The sequence below is a fragment of the Rhinopithecus bieti genome, unplaced genomic scaffold (genome assembly GCF_001698545.2).
Source record: "Rhinopithecus bieti isolate Rb0 unplaced genomic scaffold, ASM169854v2 scaffold_9899, whole genome shotgun sequence".
Taxonomy (NCBI): Eukaryota; Metazoa; Chordata; class Mammalia; order Primates; family Cercopithecidae; genus Rhinopithecus; species Rhinopithecus bieti.
In genome coordinates this window covers 774,843-782,288 of record NW_016806979.1, presented here as the reverse complement: position 1 = coordinate 782,288, position 7,446 = coordinate 774,843, and the positions used below count along the sequence as shown (strand labels likewise).

At 51.5% G+C, this 7,446-nt stretch overlaps 1 protein-coding gene across 1 annotated transcript in view; it reads right to left on the bottom strand.

The window, feature by feature from the left end:
* Positions 1-5,451, bottom strand: part of LOC108534258 (coiled-coil domain-containing protein 57-like) — a 63,744-nt gene extending 58,293 nt beyond the window's left edge. The window contains exons 1-2 of the mRNA XM_017879544.1: positions 5,323-5,451; positions 4,631-4,816 (exon numbers count right to left, since the gene is read on the bottom strand). The gene's annotated coding sequence lies outside the window, so the exon portion shown is untranslated. The remainder of the gene's footprint in view (positions 1-4,630; positions 4,817-5,322) is intronic.
* Between the last annotated feature and the right edge of the window lie 1,995 nt (positions 5,452-7,446).

The window sequence follows — 7,446 nt, the reverse complement described above, 5'->3', positions numbered from 1 at the left end:
AGACGGAGTCTCGCTCTGTTGCCCAGGCTGGAGTGCAGTGGCCGGATCTCAGCTCACTGCAAGCTCCGCCTCCCGGGCTCACGCCATTCTCCTGCCTCAGCCTCCCGAGTAGCTGGGACTACAGGCGCCTGCCACCTCGCCCGGCTAGTTTTTTGTAGTTTTTAGTAGAGACAGGGTTTCACCGTGTTAGCCAGGATGGTCTTGATCTCCTGACCTCGTGATCCGCCCGTCTCGGCCTCCCAAAGTGCTGGGATTACAGGCTTGAGCCACCGTGCCCGGCCTGTTCTTTTGTTTTTTTCATCATGGACTGATATTTTGGTAAAGCCATAAAATAAAGTGCTAGAAAAAATAAAATTGAAAAACAAAGATCACAAAAACCAACAAACTGGGCACAGTAGCTCTTGCCTGTAATCCCAACACTTTCAGAGGCTGAGGTGGGCGGGTCACTCGAACTCAGGAGTTCCACGCCACAGTGAGTGGTCTATTAAAAAAGAAAGTTTCTTCTGGCTGGTCCTAGCTGCCCCCAACCCTCTAGAGGTCCAAGTATGAGCTCCATTTGGACACAGAAATCCCCCACAATTCTTCTCTGGTGTCCACACAGGGGCACTACCTGGCCTAAAAGGGCCACACCCAGTTGAGGGACAAGCACAAACTTCCAGCCTGGTGGGACATGGCCCAGGAGCTGCTGCCAGAGCAGAAAGAAGCCCCAGCCTGCCTTAGGGTACCTCTGCATCTCAGGGCACAGCAAAGGTTGTACAAAGCCCCAACTCCCAGAGGGAGCGGGTACAAGGGCACAGCCAGGCTGCACATCAGCTGTGACAAAGCACGAGGAGGAGGTGGGTAAGGGGCTGCAAGACCCGTGGGCCCTCCAGAAAGGGCTGCTCAGCAGGGCATGAGGCCCCAGGGGTCCTGAGACGGAACTTCTCTGACGAGGCTCTGGAGCAAACATGGCCTTCATCCCACACGCTTCCTGTGATGCAGCCCCCTGCCCAGCCCCGCCCAACACCCTAGGCCCATCACGCCACCTGGACCACCGCGGCCTGGCTCCTCCAAGCTACACGTGCCCACCCATTGCCCGAACTAACGGGGTCCCTACCGACCATCTCAGTGCTCTCCCACACTCCTGTTCCTCGTCTCCCTCAGCTCCTACAGTGTCCCTACCGTCCACCCTGCGTAATGATCCTTGACCTCTCGCTGTCTCCCACCCTGTGCCCACACCTTAGCCGCCACAGTGTCTTACTGCAAAAGACCTCAACTGGCCTCTGCTGTGCACTCCCACTTTCTTGGCTGCCAAAGGAATCTCTTCAAAAATGCTTAACCAGGTTTCCCATTCCACTGAGGACACCTGGACCCCAGACTCCTTCCTGTCACGGCCACGCTCCCCCAGAGCCTGGGATGTGTGGCAGGTGCCCCTCTGCCTGCAAAGTTCCTCCTAACCACAGGGCAGGCTCCTCCTGCCACTGGGACCTCAACCTGAATATCACTGCAGGGAAGCTCTCCTAACTTCCATCTCATGTTGGCACAACGCCATCGCCCCAGTGTCAGGTGTAGTGAGTCCCACTGTCTGGCACAGTCTTGGCGACTGAAACATTTTGTACATAGAGGCCATGCACATACCTATGCACACACAGGGAAAGAATTGGAATATCAGCAAATACACATTAAATGATGGAACATCACTGTGATCTCAGATGACTCAGAACCCTTCACACAGTGCCCGTGAGTCATGACAACCATTCATGGCAGAGCCTGAGGTCTGTGAGGTCTACGGGCCTCTTCTCTGAGGACTGCCTGTGGCTCCCGTCCGGTACCAGGCGCCCTGCCACTGGGCTTGCCTCTAACTCATCGATCACAGCCACCCATGGGGGTTGCTCTTCTGAGAATCTGATCACACGATCTTACCTGGCCTCAAATCTGCCCGCGACTCCTGACCATTTTCAAAATAAAGTTCGATCTCCTTGGCACAGTGTATGAAGACATACCGAGGACGGGGCCCAGCCTGCATGGCTTCAGCTGCTCCTTGTAGGCCCAGAGCAGCCTTTATCTGCCAGTTTCTGCACACGTGCTACTCCAGGCCCCCAGACCCCTCTCCCCACACTGGGTGAGGTTCCTTCCCACCAGGTCTCAGGACTCAGCAGGTCTTATCAAAAGCTTCAGGCAGCCAGGACAGGCAGATGGCACGCACCACCCCCTCTATGTGAGATGGGTGCTACCAGGCCTCTGTGCTCTGCACAGAAGAGCAGCCTGATAAATCCGCACAGCAAGTGACTCGCTGCAGCACCCAGGGAGCGCCCAGCTTCTCCAGCACCTTATCCATCACACTCAGGACCCACGAGAAGCTCCACACACCAAGGGCCTGTAAGCCAGCTGGGCTTGGCGCGCCTTTCCTTCTGACCTCGTCATAGAACGGCCTGCCCTGCTTCCGTGCAAACCCCATCTCTGGATGATCCCCAAAGCCTCAAGGCTGAGACTAATTGGCTTTCAAAAGCACGGATTCAGCGTCTGGACGCAATCTGCCTGTTGGCCAGCAGGCGTCACTAGCAAGCACCTGGTTTCAAGAAGGACCACATGAAGCTTCCGGGTTGGGGAGCGGCAGGAGAAGCCTCCGGGGAGGGTACGGACCCACTGCCAAGCAGGCACCCTCTTCCAGGAGAACCTCCCAGCAAGGGCTGGAACAGCACCAGGGGGCATCCCATCACTTAGATTTTCTCATTTTAAAAATACTGAGCTGATCTAATGGTGATGTTGTAGGTTTACCCGTTGTGGTATAATGACGCATCATGGTTTTCTTACAGTTCCTGGCTCATAACTCTCCCTCATCATAGTCTTTTGTTACAACATTGGGCGTGTCAGGCCTCAGGAAACAGAATCCTCCCAGGTCTCCACTCTCACCTGACTTTCCATTGTAGGTCATAAGCGTCTCCCCAGAGCTCCCACCCTCTACCCTGGGCGAAGGAATGCTGACTTCAAGAAGCCTCCCTAAAAACCCACGAGGACAGGGTTTGGAGAGGTTCCTGGGGAGTGGTGGGGGGCTGGGGGGTCCTCCAGGAAACCCCTTCCCCCATGTCTCCCCCTACGCATCTCATCTGTATCTTCTGTAATACCTTTTATAATAAACTGTTAAACCTATGTGTTTCAGGCCGGGCGCGGTGGCTCAAGCCTGTAATCCCAGCACTTTGGGAGGCTGAGACGGGCGGATCACGAGGTCAGGAGATCGAGTCCATCCTGGCTAACACGGTGAAACCCTGTCTCTACTAAAAGTACAAAAAACTAGCCAGGCGATGTGGCGGGCGCCTGTAGTCCCAGCTACGTGGGAGGCTGAGGCAGGAGAATGGCGTAAACCCGGGAGGCGGAGCTTGCAGTGAGCTGAGATCCGGCCACTGCACTCCAGCCTGGGCGACAGAGCGAGACTCCGTCTCAAAAAAACAAACAAACAAACAAACAAACAAAAAACGTATGTGTTTCCCTGGGTTCTGTGAGTCACCCCAGCAAATCGAACCCAAAGAGGGGGTTGTGGGAACCCCAACTTGAAGCCAGTGGTCAGTCAGAAGTTCCAGAGGCCAGGACTCGTGACTGGTGTCAGAAGCGGGGCAGTCTTTGAACATCATTGCAAAATTATAACTGAGACAGTGAAAGAAACCTGACCTAACCAATTCCATCTTGCTTCTAACCTCCAAGCTCCCCTTGTTCATTCCTGGGTGTAGGCCGAGCTAAGTGTGGGAGAAACTTAGTTTGAAACAAAGACAGTAGCAGCCCTTTCCTGAAACAAACCCCCTTTTTGCTTGGGGACTAGACTGCCTTTGTAGGACTAACAAATTAGCCAAAAGATTAGAAATTATGGTTTAGGGCCAGGCGCAGTGGCTGGCCCCTGTTGTCCCAGCACTTTGGGAGGCTGAGGCAGGATCACTTGAGTCCAGGAGTTCGAGACCAGCCTGGGCAAAATGGCAAAACACTGTCTCTACCAAAAATACAAAAATTAACTGGGGCATGATGGTGCATGCCTGTAGTCTCAGTTACCAGGGAGGCTGAGGTGGAAGGATTGCTTGAGCCTACGAGGCTGAGGCTTCAGTGAGCCGTGATCGCAGTACTGCACTCCAGCCTAGGTGACAGAGTGAGACCCTGTCTCAAAAGAAAAAAAAAAAAAAAAGAAACTATGGTTTGGGAGTCATGCAGCTATAGGCTACAAGATTCTGACCTTCTCCAAATTGTTCCTGGGGTAACATCACCATTGTAAAACCTAACATCAATCAGTGTTGGAAATATTTTGCAGACCCTGCACTCCATGGATCAGCTGGCACCCCCCAGAATGATAAACTGGCTCATCCCATCTTGTGGCCCCCACCCAGGAACTGACTCAGCGCAAGAGGACACCTTCGACTCCCTAGGTTTTCATCTCCAACTCACTGGCCCCTACACACCAAGTTATCCTTAAAAACTGATCCCGAATGCTCGGGGAGACTGATTTGAGTCATAATAAAACTCCATTCTCCTGCACAGCTGGCTCTGCATGACTCACTCTTTCTCAATCCTAATTCCCGTCTCAGTGAATTGGCTCTGCCTAGGCAGCGGGTGGGGTGAACCCGTTGGGTGGTTGCATCTTGGGGACTGAGCCCTCACCCTGTGGTCTGACCTCTCTCCAGGCAGGCGGTGGTGGAACTGAACTGAAGGACACCCAGCCGAGTCTGCTGCAGAACTGACTGCTCACATGCTGGTGAGAAACGCCCTCTCCCACCACATTTGGTCACAGAAGTCTTCCTCTGTGCTGATGATTCTTGTGGTGTGAGAGTAGAGGAAAAACAGTGTGAGTTTTCCAGACCTGTGAATAAAATACACACAAAATAAAATCTACTAAAAATACACGGAGATGGGGTTTCTCCATGTTGGTCCCAACCTCAGGTGATCCACCCGCCTCGGTCCCCAAAAGGCTGGGATTACAGGTGTGAGCCACTGCACCAGGCCCAAATATATATATATTTTTATGACCTCCATATGTAAACGTATTTAATACTCTTAACTTATTATTATTTTAGACAGAGTCTGGCTCTCTTGCCCAGGCTGGAGTGCAGTGATGTGATCTCGGCTCACTGCAACCTCCATCTCCTGGGTTCAAGTGATTCTCTGCCTCAGCCTCCCGAGTAGCTGGGATTACAGGCACCCGCCACCACGCCCGGCTAATTTTTGTATTTTTACTAGAGATGGGGTTTCACCATCTTGGCCAGGCTGGTCTTGAATTCCTGACCTTGTGATTCACCCGCCTCAGCCTCCCAGAGTGCTGGGATTACAGGCGTGAGCCACTGCGCCCAGCTAATACCCTTAACTTACAAGACACTTTCTGGGACTGGAAGGCAGGTCCGGGGTGGCTCACTCACTTTGTACTCAGGACAGAAGACTCAATCTCAGCATCCTGAGTAGCTGGGACTACAGGCAGGCACCACCATGCCCAGTTAATTTTTTTTTTTAATTTCTTGTAGAGATGGGGTTCCACTATGTTGTCCAGGCTGGTCTTGAACTCTTGACCTCAAATGATCCTCTCACCTTTAAATGTACTGAATTTAGCTCTTGCGGCCCCTGTTGGATTCCAGAGAGTGCTGCTCAGCCCTCTGGGAGGCTAAATTCAGTACATCCACTCTTTTGTTTTGAAACAGAGTCTCACTCTGTCGCCCAGGATGGAGTGCAGTGGCACAGTCACGGCTCACTGCAGCCTCAAATGCCCGTCTAAAAACTACAACTCGGCCGGGCGCGCTGGCTCACGCCTGTAGTCCCAAAGTGGCCGAGGCGGGCGGATCACAAGGTCAGGAGATCGAGACCATCCTGGCTAACACAGTGAAACCCTATCTCTACTAAAAATTAAAAAAATTTGCCGGGCGAGGTGGCAGGCGACTGTAGTCTCAGCTACTCGGGAGGCTGAGGCAGGAGAATGGCATGAACCCCGGAGGCAGAGCTTGCAGTGAGCCAAGATCCAGTCACTGCACTCCAGCCTGGGCGACAGAGCAAGAAACTGTTTCAAAAAAAAAAAAAAAAAAAACAACAACAACTCAAGCGATCTTCCCACCTACTTACAGGTATGAGCCACTGCACCTGGCCTCTCATCTACTCTTTAAATAGGTCCAGGGGACAAAAGTTACGTACCTGTGACCCCATTTTTTTTTTCACTTCCTCACTGACTGCCAAAGAGTAGCCACAACCATTTTTAAAACTGAAATAAGAGAGATTGGCAGTAGGTCTTAATTCTGTCACTGGCACTTGCTGGAGAAGGGCACCACCACCATGAAGGAACATGAAGGGCTGTTTTCTTTAAATGTGCACTTGCCAAAAAAAAGTGAATAAATGAGAAACAGAAGTTGAAGTCAAAGTCTTGTCATTGAGTTTAGACTTTGCGGACTTTTAGAACCACGTACACGTTTCATGTGCCAAAAACAAAACACAACAAAAAACAAAAACCCTTAAAATCAGTAAGGACTCAAAATGAAGTAGAAACGGGTGAACCTAACTTGATTACAAGTGGGTAGCTTGTAATAAACTCACAGGTATTTTTGTGTTTGTTGTTTGTTGAGATGGGATCTCACTCTGTCACCCAAGCTGGAATGCAGTGGCCTGATTATAGCTCACTGCAGCCTCAAACTCCTGGGCTCAGATGGTCCTCCCACCTCAGCCTCCACGTAGCTGGGACTACAGGCACACGCCACCATGCCCGGCTAATTTATTTTATAATTTTTTATAGAGATGGGCATCTCACTTTGTCGGCCAGGCTGGTTTCCAACTCCTCACCTCAAGCGATTTTCCCCCTAGCTTCCCAAACTGCTGGGATTACAGGCGTGAGCCACTGTACCCAGCCACAGGTTTTAATATATACACGGACACAGATACACTGAAATAGATTTATATGTGTATAGTGTATAGAAACACACGTTGCCTAGCTCTGTCCATTAAGAAAACCAAGAAGAAACGGCATCGCAGAAGCAATATGTCTATCTGGTACCGGGATCTTGGTTTCGAAACGCCACCTTCTAAACTACAAGGAACCAGGACTCCTTGGAGAAATGACGGATGCTGGGATACGTCAAGGCAAGCGTAAGATGAGCCTGAATTCTGTGGTGCCAGAAAGAAAGAAAATGCTCCAGAAGGTTGGGACGTGCTATGAGGACAGAGAGGCCAACTTGAAGGGGCTTCTAACACCTTAATCTGGACAATGTGAGCAACAAAGTACATGATAGCAGTGGGTTAGAATCCATGGAATAAAAAGATGCACTAATACCAAGACCGCACCCCTGCACTCCAGCCTGGGTGACAAAGTGAGACTCGTACTAACACCGAGACCTCACCCCTGCACTCCAGCCTGGGCGACAGAGTGCGACTCGTACTAACACCGAGACCACGCCCCTGCACACCAGCCTGGGTGGCAGAGTGAGACTCCATCTCAAAAAAAAAAAAAAAAAAAAAAAAAAA